Source organism: Diceros bicornis, chromosome 16 (assembly GCF_020826845.1).
Source record: "Diceros bicornis minor isolate mBicDic1 chromosome 16, mDicBic1.mat.cur, whole genome shotgun sequence".
Taxonomy (NCBI): Eukaryota; Metazoa; Chordata; class Mammalia; order Perissodactyla; family Rhinocerotidae; genus Diceros; species Diceros bicornis.
Window position 1 is genome coordinate 10190084 of NC_080755.1, and position 18233 is coordinate 10208316.

Genomic DNA, 18233 nt, shown 5'->3' on the forward strand with positions numbered 1-18233 from the left:
CTTTGTGCATTGCTGGTGGGAATGAATAACGGTATAGCTCCTGTGAAAAACAGTATGGCAGTTTCTCAAAAAATTAAACAGAGAATTACCATATACTCCAGCAATTCGACTTCTGGGTATACACCCAAAAGAACTGAAAGCAGGGACTTGAACAGATATGTGTACACCAATGTTCAGAAGCATTATTCATAGTAACCAAAAGGTGGAAACAACCCAAGTGTCCTTCAAAGGATGAATGGGTAAACAAAATGTGGTATATACATATAACAAAATATTATTCAGCCTTAAAAAGGAAGGAAACTCTGACATTTGGTACAACATGGATGAACCTTGCAGACATCATGCTAAGTAAAATAAGCCAGACACAAAAGGACAAATACTATATGATTTCACTCATATGAGGTACCTAGAGTAGTCAAATTCATAAGGACAAAGTAGAATGGTGGTTGCCAGGGGGCTGGGGAAGGGGGAAATGGAGACTTAGTGTTAATGGGAACAGAGCTTCACTTTGGGAAGAAGAAAAAGTTCTGGAGATGAATAGTGGTGATGGCTGCACAACACTGAATGTACTTAATGTCATGGAGCTGTACAATTAAAAATGGTTAAAATGGAAAATTTTGTTGTGTATATTTAACCACAATATAAAAAAAGTTAATTTAAAAAAACATTAACAATGGCTACCTCTAGGAAATGAGATGGAGTGATTTTTATTTCCTTTTTAAAATTATTATCTCTATTTTCAAAATATTTTATCACCATCTTAATAATAAAAGAAAAAATATTTTTATTTTAAAAAAAGAATATCAGCATTACATTTTGGTACTGTATCTAACTCTGGCTATACATAGTTTTATTTATGTTTTAAATATGTTAACTTTTTATCTTTACATATGAAAAGGATGCAAAGCTTAAAAAATAGATATATAAAAGGAAAACATTTAAAGAGATGATGTGTTCACCATATAACACATTAATTTTTGAAAAGCCATTATTTTAATCAGTGAACATTATTCTCAAGCTGTAATGGAAAGTAGTCCCTGAAATATGGGAAATAAAACTATCAAATACCTCCCTTTTCCCTATTAAAATATGCTGGTATGTCACAGGTATCATAAATTAATCAGAAACAAAATTTTAAACTATCTTAAGAATTCTTCTAAAAGAATGTGTCTTTTCCCTTGGCTAATCCCAAAACAGACACACACACACAAAAAGAAATCCCCTAGACTCACCACTATCCTCTTCAGAGGAAACAGACAATGGAAAGCATCATTTCAAAACACTGTCATCTTCCCTGTCTACTCTCCACCCTGAGTCTCCACAAATCTACCCAGCCAACAAAAAAAAAAAACAAACACAAGCCAGAATCTGTGTATAGGACCCATATGTACAAACAACTAAGTTTGATCCTACGATGATCTTAAGGGTTAGCAAATAAGGCTTATTTTTTTTTACACAGAGTAACCACCACCAATAATTTCTGAAAACTAAACTGTTTTTCACAGAAATGCAAAGATGGAGAACATGTCACAGTTCAATTCTGTTTTCACCAGAACCTTATCTTTACAGAGTAAACATATGTGTGAGAGTAACCTTTACACTCTCAGAAACATTCACAAACAAATCCACCAACGCAGTACTCAAGAAGGGCACAGCAATGTTCAGAGCTGAGGATCCTGTCAGAGTCAACAGCAGCAGTTACCGTTTTTAGATTTCTCTGTTTCAGGAAGCTCAACCTCTCTAAACTTGTGAAACTAGACAAGATAAGAAAAGAAATCTGATTTTACTCACTCATCCCTCACCTCCACAGAATGTCTGACTAGAGGTCCTCTTAAACAAAATAAAGAGAGAAAACATTAGTGACTCCAGTTCTAAAAAGGAAAAATCATGAGAGAATAGAAAGGAAGAATGGTGGATGATATAAAACATCTCATTCAGAGAAGCTGCAAGAAAGAGAGCAGAAGAGAATTAGAGAGCCTTATATACCTATAGTCTCCTTTTTTGGGTCACAGAAGGAAGGAAAAAATGGAAGAAGGGAGGGAGGGAACTTGAAGCTGTAGAAGATCATGAAATTCTAAGTGCTCCACTAAAGGAAGGCTCAAAAATGTTCCAGCCCCATCACTTGCTACTTAGATGCATCTACATCTGTGCCAAACATGCAATGAGACTAAGACTTTGACTGTACAACTACTCTCTGCTGTGACTATACTTCCAGTCCTGAATAAACACCATGGTATAGTGAAAGAGCATAAGCTTTTAAATTTAGTTTTGAATCCTCACTCTGCCTTTTGCTGGGGGACAATGATCAAGTTACTTAACTTTTGTAAAGCTACCTTCCTGATCCATAATAAGGGAAACAACAGAACTTTTTCCTTCTTCTCTGGATATCAAACAAACACAAAAGACAAGGAAAAAAGGCTGAATGGAATTTTCAAACTCCATTTTCCATGCAATTAGGAGACAGGTACAATCTACAGACTTCAAAATGCCTGTAAGGACGGCCACAGGCAGCTGAGATTGGGCAGAAAGTTCATAGGGGGAAGCGAAGAGAAGCATAGAGAAATGAAAGGACTCAGTGTTGAAGATCCCAAGCACCACAAGCGAAAACATAATTGAAGGTGAAGAGCACATCCTGAGGAACATAAGCTATATTCCATGCTTGCAACAATGCATGCAAGAAATGGCACAAGCAAGATGGTGGAAGAAGCCCTCCACGGCCTACATAGGTTCAAAGAATCGGAAGAGATAAGACTGTTCAAAAAAATCTCAAAGCTGGAAAAAAAAATCTCATGAAAGAGTCATATTGGTAGGAAACAGCCCTAACTCTGATGCAGCAGAGATGGAAGGAGGCTCTGTGTTGTAAAACCTGGAAAGCCACCCTGGAAGCTTCCCCATACCTCAACACTTCTTGCAAAAAGCTGGTCTTGGAAAACCCAACTCACTCAATGATGAGTAGTAAAAAAGGAATTGGAAAAGCAATAAAAAAAGATATTCTATGAAAAAAGCAGAATATCTTTACTTTTTCACTTTATGGACAGAAAAAAAGTAGAACCATAAAACTTAGCAAAAGACAAAGAACACTCCCTAGAATGTTGCCACTGGGCAGATAAAAGCTGTGACCAAATCTTTCACCATAAATTTTTAAAACTTAAAGCAGCAATTGCCTCTATGGAAACAAAGAGGAGGGAAAAAAGGCCACAAAGTACAAATGTACAAATTCAAGATAGAAATAGTAAGAATCAAGAGAAGGTAAATAAACTATGAGCCGGCAGAAACCAGAAAAGAAATTTTAGGTGAAAAAAAGTCACAGAAATGAAGATGAATTTGAAATAAGCACAAGACAGAAAAAATATTGCAGAAAACAAAGGAAAGGGCAGATGATAGAGATTAGAAAAGCCAAGAAAATGAAATTAAACTAAAGAAAGACTTAGGAAGGATCGAGGAGAAAAACGATAGATTTTGAAGAATGGCAAATGAGATAAAAATATGCATAAATGGAATTTCTAAAATATAAAAACAAACAATGGAATGAAACAAATATTTAAAGACATTATTCAAGAAAATTTTCCTGAATACAAGGAGACTTAAATCTACAAATATATATAATGAAAGGGCACACAAGTCACCTCATATGACAAGGAAACTGACCCAGAATGGTCAACAACCAGGCACATCCTAGTAAAATTGGATCTATCAAATTTGGACTTTCAAAATAAGAAACAGCTCCTTGGTGTAGCTGGGCAAAAAGAAAAATTCAAGTCACCTATCAGAGTTAAATGCATCAATCTGACTTCATACTTCTTCACAGTAATAGCCAATGCCATAAATCAGTAGCGTAAATCTTCAAAATGCTTAAACTACTTAAGCAAATAAAGTATGAGCCAAGGATTTCATACCCAGCCAGAGATTCCTTCAAGTATAAAGATCACAGATTAACAGTTTTGAAGACATCAGAAACTCAGGAACTACCGTCCCCCTGAATCCAAGAGATAACTTGGATTCATAGGGAAACAAAGGCAAAAGAACAAGCAATTGAATTCATTTAACTGTAGAACTAAGATTAAAACAAATGTAAGAATTAAAGTGATAAGCCAAATGTAAATTTTATAATGTGTGACAATATAAAAATGATACAACCAGCAAAAATTGTGGTAGTAGAGGAGAGTAGTAAGATAGTGGGAGATAGGGTAATGTCACTGATTGCCTAGTGACTGAGAATCAAAAGATATCACTCAAATGTGATGAAAAAAATATCTAACAATATGAAGATAAACACTAATAAGATAATATAATTGACTAATATCAAGTACAGGAGGGGATAGAGAGGACAGGGAGGAAGAAGATATGTGCTATACATCATTGCTCATCGCAGGAGCTTCTCTTTAATAAAATACAGGAGTAAAGGTAATTCTTTAGTTATAATCAAAAAAGTTACTACTAGAAAAATGTAAACAATTGTATATATCAAAAATAAAACATAAATTACAAAAAGACCCCATTAACAAGAGACTTAACTATAAAAACAGAAAACATATAAGCATAGACCAAACATATAAGCATAAATAAATAACAGGTCACATAATGAAAAAGACTTAAAACTATAAAAAGAGAAAATATATAATGTAACAGAATTTAGACCAAACATAGCTATCATATCAATAATGACCTTAAATCCAAACTAAATTAACTTAATTCACCAATTAAAAAATTTTCAGATGAGGTTATGAAGCAAAATTCAGCTCATTCTCAGCAAACTAGGAATAGAGAGGAACTTCCTCAACTTGATAAAGAACATCCACAAGAAACCTAAAGCTAATATCACACTTAATGGTGAGAAACTAGCTTTCCTGCTAAGATCAGAAACAAGGCAAGGATGTCCCCTCTCATTACTTGGTTTCAACATCATATTGGAAGTCCTAGCTAATGTAATAAGGTAAGAAAATGAAATAAAAGGTATACAGATTGAGAAGAAAGAAATAAAATTCTTTGTTCACAGATGACATGATTGTCTACATAGAAAAATCCAAAAACATGGACAAAAACTCTTGAAACTAATAAGTAATTATAGCAAGGTTGCAGGATATAAGGCTAATAAACAAAAATCACTTTCTTATTATCAGCAATAAATAAACAAGTGGAATTTGAAATTAAAACCAATACCATTTAGATTAGCACCCTCAAAAATGAAATAAATAGGTGTAAGTCTAACAAAATATGTACAAGATCTATATGAAGAAAATTACAAAACTCTGATAAATAAAATCAAAGAACTAGATAAATGGAGAGATATTCTACATTCATAGATAGGAAGACTCAATACTGTCAAGGTGTCAATTCTTCCTAACTTGATCTATGGATTCAACACAATCTCAATCAAAATCACAGCAAGTTATTTCATGGGAATCAACAAAGTGATTCTAAAGTTTACATAGAGAGGCAAAAGAACCAGAATAGCCAACACAATATTGAAGAACAAAATCAGAGAATACACACTATCTGACTTCAAAACTTACTATAAAGGTACAGTAAGAAGACAGTGTGATACTGATGAAAGGACAGACAGATAGATCAATGGAACAGAAGAAAGAGCCCAGACAGACCCACATAAATACAGTCAACTGTTCTTTGACAAAGGAGCAAAGGCAATACAATGGAGAAAAAATAGTCTTTTCAACAAATGGTGCTGAAACAACTGAACATCCATATGAAAAAAAAATGAATCTAGATACAGACCTTACACATTCCACAAAAATTAACTCAAATTGGACCACAAACCTAAACGTAAAATGCAAAACTATAAAACGCCTAGAAGTTAACATATGAGAAAAACCTAAACGACCTTGCATATGGCAACAACTTTTTCATACAACACAAAAGTTACAATCCATGGAAGAAATAATTGGTAAGCTAAACTTCATTAAAATTAAAAACTTCTGCTCTGTGAAAGACACCGTCAAGAGAATAAGACAAGCTACACACTCGGAGAAAATATTTGGAAAAGATACACTTGATAAAGGACTACCTAAAATATACAAAGAACACTTAAAACTTAACAATAAAAAAATGAACAACTGACTAAAAAATAGGCAAAGACCTGAGCAGACACTTCACCAAAGAAGATACACAGATGACAAATAAGGATATGAAAAGATGCTCAACATCATATGTCATAGGGAATTGCAAATTAAAACAACAACGAGATACCACCACATATCTAATAGAATAGCCAAAATCCAAAACACTAACACCACCAAATGTTGGTGAGGATATGGAGCAACAGGAACTCTCATTTATTGCTGGCAGATATGCAAAATAGTACAACCATTTTGGAATACAGTTTGATAGTTTCTTACAAAATTAAACATACTCTTACCATACGATCCAGCAATTACACTCCTTGGTATATACCCAAATGAGTTGAAATCTTATATCCACAGAAAATTTGCACACAGATGTTTATAGCACCTTTATTCAACATTGCCAAAACTTGGAAGCACCCAAGATGTCCTTTAGTAGGTGAATGGATAAATAAATTGTGGTACATCTGAAGCCAGGTACCTGAGGGTTACTGTAAATATTCAATAAAATTACCTTTCGACCTTGTTCCCAACAAAGACATAGATGAAAAGAAGTTAATCTTGTCAATTTGCTGTTTTCTTCTTTAACTTAGAAAGGGGTGACCTAAGTGTCACGAGGATTTATGAGCTTGCTTTACATAAAAAAAAGAATGCCTTCAAGGAAGTTACGATCACCAGATAACCAGCCCCCAGTTGCCATTGATGCCCAGAAGTCAGATTACCCAAGGGCTTATCTGGAGTGAAAGAAACAGAGATTACCCCTTTGTTTCTCCAGAACTCCTCCTGCCAAGCCCCTTAGCTCTATAAAACCTCCTGCTTTCTTCTCTTGTGAAGGGAAATTTAATAGAACCTATCCTCCAGCCTTCTCATTTTGGCCAATTCGAATAAACCTTTCTCCATCTCCAAGCACTGATGCCTCAGTTGGCTTACTGAGCATCAGGCACACGAACTTGAGATTAAGAGGTCTGGTATCACATCCAGACAATGGAATATTATTCAGCACTAAAAAGAAATGAGTTATCAAGCCATAAAAAGACATGAAGGAAACTTAAATGCATATTACTAAGTGAAAGAAGCCAATCTGAACAGGCTAGATACTATATGATTCCAACTTTATGACTTTCTAGAAAAGGCAAAACTATGGAGGAAATAAAATAATCGATGATTACCAAGAGTTGGGGGGAGGGAAAAATGAAGAGATGGAGCACAGAGGATTTTTAGGGCAGTAAAATTGTTCTGCATGATACTATAATAGTGGATACGTGTCATTACACATTTGTCAAAATCCAGAGAATACGCAAAACCAAGAGTGGACTTTAATGCAAACTATGGACTTTGGGTGACAATCACGTGTCAATGTAGGTTCATTGATTGTAATGAATATATCACTCTGGTGTGAGATGGTGATAGCAAGGCTACGCTATAAAGGGCAGGAGGTGAATTTTTCTGTGAACTTAAAACTGCTCTAAAAAATAAAGTCTATTAAAAAGAGAAAAATTCAACCCATAGAGGATTGTTTTGCTCAACTCAATATAAATAAATTTGAAATTCTGAATGAAAAGGAAAGTTTCTAGGAAAATATAATTTACCAAAACTCATCGTACCAAAGCTTTATTAACAGATTGACTCGCACAGGAAAAAAAAAAACAGAGAAGGTTGTCAAAGAGCTATCCCCTCAAATAGTGTCAGGCAAGTTTCACTGGAGTAGTCAACAATACAGATAATTCTAATGCTATTTATACTGCTCCAGAAGAGAGAAACTTCCTATTTTTTATAAGAAGCAACATTTGATACCAAAGCCTGACAAAGAATAAGCAAAAAGTGGACTATTCACTCACTACGTTCGATGTAAAAATCATAAAGCATTCTCTAACAACTAAGAGTATAATATGATCAAGTACAGTTTATTTAGGAAACAAAATTATAGTTCATAAATTTATTATTTATAAAATCATAACTTTATTATTATAATTAATTATACTGGTCTTGCTTAATAGAGAAACACCAGATGCAAAACTAGGAATAAGACAAGGATACTTCCCACCACCACTGTGTTCAACACTGTACTAGAGGTCCTAGCCAATGTATTGTGATAACTAACCAGAAAGAAACTGAAGATTTTGTTAAAAAATGGGAAAGAGGAGGTAAAATGATGGCTATTTGCAAAAAATATGATTGTATACCTGGAAATTCCAAGACAATCATCTGAAAAACTGCTACAAATAATCAGATCCTATTTACAGTAGCAATAAAAAAAGATTACGTTTCCAAGATTAAACACCAATAAGATTGGTATAAAGAAAACATTAAGGGGCCGGCCCGGTGGCATAGTGGTTAAGTTCAGTGCGCTCCACTTCAGCAGCCCAGGTTTGAGGGTTTGGATCCTGGGCGTGGACCTACACCACTCATTAAGCCATGATGCGGTGGCAACCCACATACAAAATAGAGGAAGACTGGCACAGATGTTAGCTCAGGGCCACTCTTCCTCACGCAAAAAGAGGAAGATTGGCAACAGGTGTTAGCTCAGGGCCAATCTTTCTCACCAAAAAAAAAAAAAGAAAACCTTCAAACACAACTGAGGGACACAAAAGAAGACAAACAAATGAAAAGATATACCATGATCTAAGACAGAAAGATTTAACACCATAAAGAATGTCAATTCTCCAAAATGTACACTTTTATCATGATCCCAATAAAAAATACACATTTTTTAAAACTAGACAAGCTCGATGCTAAAGCTAAAATGGAAAAAATTATCAAGAGTATAACCAAGGAAATTGGAGGGGAGTGGGAAACCATATCAGATATTAATATACATATAAAGCCTTAATTAATAATTAAATGAATAATGATAAAAAATAGAGAAATAGACCAATGAATTAGTATGAAAACTCCAAAACTAAACCCAGATACAAATGGTAATTTAGCATATGATAAAGGTGGCATTTCATCAGTGAATAAAAATGGACTATGCAATAAATGGTACTAGAATTGGGTAACTATCTGGGAAAAGTGAAAAAACACTAGATTAATAACTTACACCACAGGAGGATAAATTCCAAATGGATGAAAGATTCAAATGTTTTAAAAAAAAAAATAGAGAAGCCCTAAAAGTAATAGGAGAACACATGGGAAAATTCCTTTATAACTTCAGAAGACCCTTCTAACTATGACTCTAAATCCAGAAGTCACAAAAAGAAAGATTTGATGATAGATTTGATGATATGAAATTAAAAACTATGCATGGGGGGCCGGCCCCGTGGCTTAGCGGTTAAGTGCACGCGCTCTGCTACTGGCTTGCGCCACCGGGCCAGCCCCAAAATGCATATATTTTTAATCCAGCAATTCCACTCTGGGAACTCATCCTGCAAATATAGGTTCAAATGTAAGAAAATATGTCTATATAAGGTTTTAGCATCATTTTAGCATTATCTGTAATACCAAATGACCAGATATAAATAGATGTTTATTTATATGGCATTGGGTAAATAAATCCTGGTATATCCATTCAATCCAGTCAATACTCTGAAGCTATAAAAAGAATGAGGCCACTATCTGTGAACAGATTTATGAGAATTTTCAAGATAAACTGTTAAGTGAAATAAAGCAAATGTGAAACAGTGTGTACAGAATCTACAATTTGAGCATAAAAAGTAAATAATAATATATTTTATATTTGATTTTATATGCTTAAAATTTGAGGACATATATACAGGAAAATAATAAAAATGGTTAAATATTGGGGAGTGCAAGAACTTAATGGATGGAGAATAGGGATGGGAGGGAAATTTTTCAACAGATGTCTTTTTTGTGTGCTTTTGAACCACTTAACTAAAAGGCATATGCAAAAAATTGAAGTTAAAAATGAACACAATTAATATATTCCACAGAGTTATGAAGATCATATTATATAGCCCGGTCCCTAATACAAAGTAGGCGCTCAATAAATGTTAAGGTCCCCCCTGTCAACAGGATAAGGACAACACTACAAAGCATAGTGATGCCAGCCCAACAGCAAAGCAAGAGGGCCAGGAGACGCCGGACTCTTGACATCCCCACATGGGAACTCAGTGAGGCCCATCAGAAGGAAAACATCTCTCTCTCTCCAAGCCCGTCTTGGTCTCTGGGCCATTTCAGAGATCCCGCCGATTCCAGCATCTCCAGTTTCTTGTAATTCATTAGCCATTTCCTTTCTCTTTAAAATGAGCTCATGTCCCCCAATCTTTAGAAACAAACTTCCCTTCATCCTGCTAGGCCATCTAGTACTATTTCCATTTGATGCCAAAACCTTTAATTAAAAAAAAAATATTCATGCACCATAGGAAATCTCCCACTTTCTCTCCACCTTCCCCTTATAACTTTCTTGATATCTGGCTTCCATTCAAAGACTTGTCTGAAACTGTGCTCTTCTACGATGACTCCCGTCTTGCCATTTTGATGGCTTTTTCTCAGCCAGTCCTTATCCAATTTTAATCTTTCCACATGGTGATGGTGCTGCCTGTCCACTCTTTGAAGCTCCTTCCTTTAATTTCAGCAGCACCATATTCTTCGGTGCCACAAGTACTTATTATCAATTATAGGCTAGATGCTGTGCTAGAATAACCTCACAGAGCTGTGGTGAGAACTGATGGGTTAATACTTATAGAATGCTTAGAAAAGTCACTCGATCACCATCATTATTATTATTATCATCATCATTTGTTTAGAAGACAATGGGATAACCAATCAGAAGCTCAAGGAGATGAAGATCTGCATTGGAATCATCAGCCCACAGACAGGAGTTGAACAGAAAAGCAATGGGCCCATGACAAGATACTCACTTTTAAGAATAAATACATGAGGAAGATCCCCAATAAATAAAGGGATAATCAGATGTCAAAGAAGTAGTTTATTAATGACGGTAATAAAGATAGTAATAATATAGTGTCTACCTTTTATTGAAGCATTTGCTATGTTGCACTTCTATAAACACTTTAATATACTGTCTCATTTAACCTTAACATACTGTCTCATTTAACCACATATAATTTTGTGATATTTATATTGCTATCCTTATTTTACGAGGAAATTGAGGTTTGCTCCAAAGCAAATGGCAGTTTCAAGACGAGTGAGTACTCACAGAGCCGAATGCAGCAGGGAAGTCCAGTAGAACAGGCCTGAAAAGTACCATTCAGATTTGTCAACATCGAAAGTCATTGTGAAATCAATTTCAATGAAGTGGAGAGGGAGATGTTAAATTGCAAGCAGCTGAGAAGTAAACAGGAAGTGAGGAAATAAAGAGAGCCCATAAATATGAACTGTAAACAGAAGGACAAACTGGTCAACAGGGTAAGGGGAGGAGTTCGTGTTGTTTGTTGGTTTGGGGTCTGGGTTTCCACTCAGTTGAGCTGGCTTGGGTGGAGTTTTGATTAGAGCATCTCGTAGGCTTAGTGCACTCTCCAGATTTTCCATCTTTCTGAGACCTACTCTCAGTCCTCTTTGCTGGCTCAAAGCTCTGCCATCAACCTCCCACAGATATCCACAGCCAGGACTTCAAGTCTCACTTTGCAGGGTAGGGACTCGAGGTTCTAGACCTTTGGCTGTGTTCCAGGCCAATCCTTCCAGTGGCCTAGAAGGATGCATCCACCTGGATGTCCCGCCATCATCTCAAAATTAAAATGCTCAAACCTGAAGCCATCATTTAAACCCACAAGTCTGCTCCTTCTCCTTCTTCCCCATTTCTGTCACTGTTCTTTATACACAGCAGGTACTCAACAAATATTTAGTAAGTAGATCACTTCAGAATCTCATCCAAAATATACACTTGTACACAATGTGGTTAATGAAGCTAAATGTATACAATTCATTTTTAAGATCTGGTATACTAACTCTGACAACTTTTTGAAGATTACATCCTTACCTGAACTTGATCTTTCCTTCTTTATTAGGAATGATCACTAAGGAACAATACCAACGTGAAGAGGTTAAGAAAATATTCCAAAATAGTCATTAGAAACTCTTATACCCTATATACATTTAACATCATTCCCAAGAAATCTGATCCCATATGCTGAATATTTACATCTTATCAGAAAGAGAATTCTCTCTTTGTTGACACACAATCAAGAAGGAATTCCATTCATAAAACTAAAATAAAATCAAATATTCATCTTAATATAGTCATCAAAGTATAAATGCTACAATTTATAGCAGTGTAATATATTATCAGAAGTTTCTGCTTGTGGTGATATATTAAGCTATTTTCATGAAGTTTATTAAAACACCCCAAGAAAGCTTAAGTGGTAAAAACACCTCACTATTTTTTTATTTCTCCAAACTAAATACAAGGAAAGGCATACAATTCAGACCCTTTAAAATGCATATACAAATCACCTGCAACAAAACCCACAAGAGAAGAAAAACTGAGATGAGGCGAGCTTAACAAAACTGGTACGACAAAGAAGGTGTTTGGGTATTAAGCCATACTGCAGCCTGAAGGAAACCAGTGATACTGATCCTGTCCTTATTTAAAATTTTAAACTTTCATTCATCATAAATTTGTCATAATTTTGATTTTTTTAAATATTCTTTATCTTGATTACGGAGAGGTTTTTTTGGTGCCCCCTTAAATTTGGTGCCTGATTCCAGTCTTGGCCCTCTGAGGTGATGACCTGATTTGGAAAAAAGAAAAGAGCAAATAGCACTAACATATTTACTCTCTATTTCCTGCTTAGGACACAAAAATGATCTAGCTATCTATACAGCCCTTACACTAAACCATCATTCATTTAAAAACATCCATTCCTCTCCTAATTGCTAGTCCTGCCATTTACACAGCACAAGTTCTCACTTTTAAGAGTTTATGATAAAAAAGAAACATCACTGATGAAAGCAAAGAACATGCAGGCAGTAAAATAAAAATCTACCAAGATAGATTTCTTAAAATAACATTTTCTACAGAACAAAAGCAAAGTTTTTTCTGAGGAATTTGAAGGAAAGCAGTTTTCTTTCTACTGCTCCCCTTCCCAACTGCTTCCCCCACCGACCAAACTGCACAAAAGTAGATATCCAGAGCTGCTGGTGCTGATTTCATAACTATCTCTGAAGAAGAAGAAAACGCTTAGTCGAAGCCTTTACATGACACAAATTTACATTATCCTAAAACCGATCTGGGAGGTATAATGTTGAGTACAGAAGGAAGCGAGAGTCATTTTTAAAATCAGGTTTTAAGTAAAATCTATTTTATTAAAAAAAAATCAAGAAGGAAAATACAATTTTTCACATAGAGAAACTGTCAAATTATGTAAGTGGGTGGCAATACAACACAGAATCTGACTGTATCACTTGATTTTCTTATTAGGATAAAGTTTTCTATGCTGTGAATTAATATTTTCTACATTTCACGAAAAACAAACAAGCAGGATTTGTTTTTTTCTAATTCTAAATATAACTATACTGGTTTTCACTGCTCTCTTCACAAAGATTTTAAGTTTTTGTGTTTATTCTTAGTACATTGTTTTTGGCAGAAGAGTCACCATTACCCAAATCTGACAGCTATAAAATTGCATGGAAAAGACTAGAAAACCAAAGACACAAAGAAACTAATCAGAGCTGTAAACAACACTTAACATTTGAGGGAGATTAACAGAGCACCAAAGAGAATAATTAAATAGCCACTAAAGCCAAACAAACTATGACTTGGAAAAATATCTCACAGTCATAGGCCTAGAAACATGTTTTGAAAATGTCTGCTACTACATCTGAGATCACAGAGCAGTAACTTTCAGAAGGGAGCTAGAGAGGGAGCCAAATAATGAGCAGACTTCTGTGGTGAGAAGCAGTTCCCAAGAAGGCAGACTCAGAGGTGCAGGGGTAGAAAATAAACCTGTTCTTCAATTAACAGCCTACCTGCTAGACCAGATAAGAAATTGGGAGCAAAATCTCTCAGAACTCTAAAGGATGCTCTGGACGAAAAACACCCCCTGCTTGCTGACTTTATAAATACGGAGGGAGAGCAGTGGACAAAAGGTTGCTATGGAAAAAACCTGCAAAATCAAATATCTCAAGTTATTCTCTCCTTACAGAGCTCATTTTGGCTCACTAAAATATTCCATTTACTCACTACTGCCAATTTACTTTTTATTTATTAGAAATCATTTCACTCACAGACGCAGGCAGAGAGCGCCTACATCCTGGAGCCTACATACAGGGAGAACCCACAACCATTCCTGTTGTGCTCTGCAATGTATTCTTGAATTACACTTAAATACGGTCCACCTGATGCTGTGGGCATTCACAATACGTCAAAGGAAACACTGAGGTCAAGAAACATCTTCAAACTCAGAATTACTCTGCTTCTCACCCTGGCTTACCCCTCCCATGCCATGTTACCAACTGGCAGCAATATTCCTCAAGCTTTCACTAAGCTTCTCTGGTAAGAATTACAAACACAGATTTTTCACCTCCATGTAAAGAAGAGGTTTCCAAAATTAGAGCTGTCCAGAAATAGGATTAATGCTACCTTCTTAGGTGGTGAGTTTTCTGATGCTGGAAGAGTTCAAGCACAGTCAGGGTAACCACTTGCCAGAGGGAATTCATTCATCCACAGCAAACTAACTGTACTGAGAGACTCGAGAGCACTATTCCTGCTACAGTCCTAGGAGAAAAACAGCAGACTCAAATGAGGTTTTAAAAAAAACCTGTGTCTTCCCTAGGTTAGAGGATGCATTTTAAATGTTTTAGTTTAAAAGGCTCCCTCCTAGGCTAGACGTAGCATAAAAGTAAAAATAAAGAGGCGGCAACAAATTATGTCAACACAGGACTTCATACCTAGCACATTCCACCAATTAGATTAACACAACTTGAAAGCGGGATGGGCAGAGATGCAGCTAAGAGACTTGAAAATGAAAACTACAGAAGAGTTTCTAATGAGATATGCAATAAAATTCATCATCTCATTAAAAAGTTGAAGGGGCCAGCCCAGTGCTGTAGTAGTGTAGCGGTGTAGTGGTTACGTTCACATGCTCTGCTTCAGCAGCCCAGGGTTCACGGGTTTGGATCCTGGGCACAGACCTACACATCACTCATCAAGCCATGCTGTGGCGGCGTCCCACATACAAAGTGGAAGACGACTGGCACAGACATTAGCTCAGTGACAATCTTCCTCAAGCCAAAAAAAAAAAAAAAAGTTGAAATCTCAGGATAGCCTAAGAAGTAACTATGATTCTGCAACAATGTGTACACCATTGTTCCCAAGTCAAAACAAAAATGTTTTATGGTGAGTAACTCAGCCATACATAGTTTTTGGTTTTGTTTTGTTTTTTATCCCTTCTTCCATTTGGGGGTATAAGTCAAAAGCTATTTATAAAATTATTATTGAAACAATAACAATAAAAATTCAGCATAGTGATCCTGAGTAATGCAACATGAGCATTAAACCATACCAGCCAATCGCATCCCAAAATATACACATTTAGAGGTCACTTCTTTCAGGGTTCCCAAAATTTCAGTCACTTAAGTGTCCTCCGTTTTCGCCACATCTCCAAACCAACTGTACTATCTACTTACTATTTTTCTATAAATCGAATCACTTTTTTGGCTGAAAATAAATTTAAAAGGAGATTTCCTGGTTCTGGAGCTAGTGGTGCCCAAGCTCAAACACTACCCAAATTACCACACTCTGGTGGGCACAGACGCACCCCTGAAAGCCAAACATCTCTTTCAGGAAGCAGCTGCACCTGCTATTGAGAAGGACTTTTGACCCTAAACACCTGGAAAAGTAAGAGCCCACACAGGAAGGCAAGCTCTTCTAGCTGTAACCCAAGAATTTCCCACACTCTGAGCAGAGCAAAGCAGTGGTGACCGCTGGGTTTGCCTGTGAGCTGAGGACTGCACTGAACCATCCTCACCGACCACTAATCCCAGGTGTGAGTGAGTGGGGAGGCTTTTCCCTCATTTCATTTCTATTTAAGATCTTGGCTACCATACAAAAATATGATTGCTATCACTACCAGAAATAGAAAGCAAGTATCACCAGTCATAAATTAAACACAAATCTAAAAAAAAAAAAAAAACAATGAGAAAATAATCCAGTAATAACTTTTAGGAAAAAACATTTAAATGAACCTTAATAAGTGTCTCAAATGAATAATGAACGTGGCTTTCCTGCAGGGAAAGATTTCAATTCCTACTTCCGTCAACCTCTAAAACTCCAGCTTTCTTGATCTACCAGAGGTCCAGAAGCAGCTTGGTATCCGTAAACAAAGTACCATCAGACCAACAAGAAAACTCAAGGTATTACACCCGGCTCATGCTCAACAGCTGTAGGACCCTGGGCAAGCCATTCCACCTCTGTTTCCTGTCAGTGAACTGGGACTAACACCACTTCCCATAGCTACTTCACAGGGCTGCTGTTCATTATTAACGACAATCAGTTCATGCTTTTATAAACCGTAAAGTCCACACGAACAAAGTGTGGTATCACACAGAGGAGTAGCAGTAAACTAATCAATACACGTATTTAACCGATATAAAAGGCTTTATGAAGAATAAGAGCAGCAGCAGCATTTTTAAAAAAATCTAACCAGTGAATGACCTCACACACCAAACAGCTTGATGTGTTACAGATGCAATGGGATCCCAGTTCACTAACAATTATTCCAAGTATTGATTTTTCCCTATTAATTCTTGGGCTTTCCTCATGCAAAGCCTGAAAACTTTGTGCAATAAATGAGGCCTCCTCCAACTCCACGTCAGCGTGGGTGAACATCTGGGCTAGGGCCAGGGCCAGGCTGTGGAATCAATAAAGCTGTTAATTTGCAAATGAAGTGATTGACCTTCAGCTGTCACCATCTGCATACAGAGTGAGCTCTACAGGACGAAGTGTGAAACGCTGGCTGCCCCCAGGAGATGTGATTGCAGGGGAGCTGAGCCCAGAGGAAGGAACCACAACCAGGAAAAGCAAGCTTACAATGCCCCAAGAGAAAGAACAGGACACTGAGTCAAGGGCAAGTAGGGAGCACTATCCTTGGTGGAGAGGGAACACAATTCACTGGGAAGCAAGAAGGCTTTTCCTAACCTGATGGCAACAGCATTGCCGAAGTTCACCCAACAGCGCACCTGACAGCAACAACTTGGCACCCAGGGTCCTCCTTGGGTCTGTGGCCTCTCTGGCACCACATCAATACATAGGCTTGGAATCATCAGAACACCTAACATCATATTAAAAATAGCATTAAGGTTCCCATTGTCATCCAGTGCCATTTTAAACTCAGATGAAGGGAAAAAACCCACAAAACAAATTTTAGCCTATTGATGGGCACTTATTCCAATTTTTGAGGACAGGCTTAAGATCCACCAAGAGCTCCATGTCCAGAAGAGAGATGGCCATAGGCAGAAGGGGAAGAAGGGGGTGGTGCTATAAAGTGGGAGCAACAGTTAAGGGAGTGGCCTCAACTCTGAGGGGCCCAACTCTTGTGTCAAAGAACACTCCTAATGCTGACATGCTAAAGCAACCATCACCTTAACAACAGACATGAGGAAAGGCCAGGTACGTTGTACAAATGGACGAAATCATTCAAAACAGCAGATACTCAACTATGTGCTAACATAGAAAGTTCTATTCCAAATGACATTAAGAAAAAGATATTTAACACAATGTGAAATCCAACTGTGTACATTAATAATTAAAAGACGTCGGGGCCGGCCCGGTGGCGCAAGCGGTTGAGTGCGCGCGCTCTGCTGCGGCGGCCCGGGGTTCGCTGGTTCGGATCCCGGGCGCGCACCGACGCACTGCTTGGTAAGTCATGCTGTGGCGGCGTCCCATATAAAGTGGAGGAAGATGGGCACCGATGTTAGCCCAGGGCCGTCTTCCTCAGCAAAAAAAAGAGGAGGATTGGCGGATGTTAGCTCAGGGCTGATCTCCTCACAAAAAAAATAAATAAATAAAAAATAAAAATAATTAAAAGACGACATAGATTCTCCTGCTAGAAATAGCTGGTGTCATATAATAAAGGATTTTTTTCTCAAATAACTTTTATTCTTACCATACAAGTAATAAATTTTCATTGAAGAAAATATAAACAGATAAACAGGGAAGATAAAATCACCCATAATCCTTTCATTCAGATAGAAACATTATTTCTATTTTGGTGTATTCTCCCAGACTTTTTTTAATAT

General features: G+C 36.8%; 1 protein-coding gene across 4 annotated transcripts in view; it reads right to left on the reverse strand.

The window, feature by feature from the left end:
* Positions 1–18233, reverse strand: part of LDLRAD4 (low density lipoprotein receptor class A domain containing 4) — a 453579-nt gene that overhangs the window by 335420 nt on the left and 99926 nt on the right. The window contains exon 1 of one of the 4 annotated variants that reach the window (XM_058556733.1): positions 14578–14758. The exons of the other annotated variants lie outside the window; for them this stretch is intronic. The gene's annotated coding sequence lies outside the window, so the exon portion shown is untranslated. Of the gene's footprint in view, positions 1–14577; positions 14759–18233 lie in introns of those variants that run through there. 4 annotated transcript variants of the gene reach the window in all.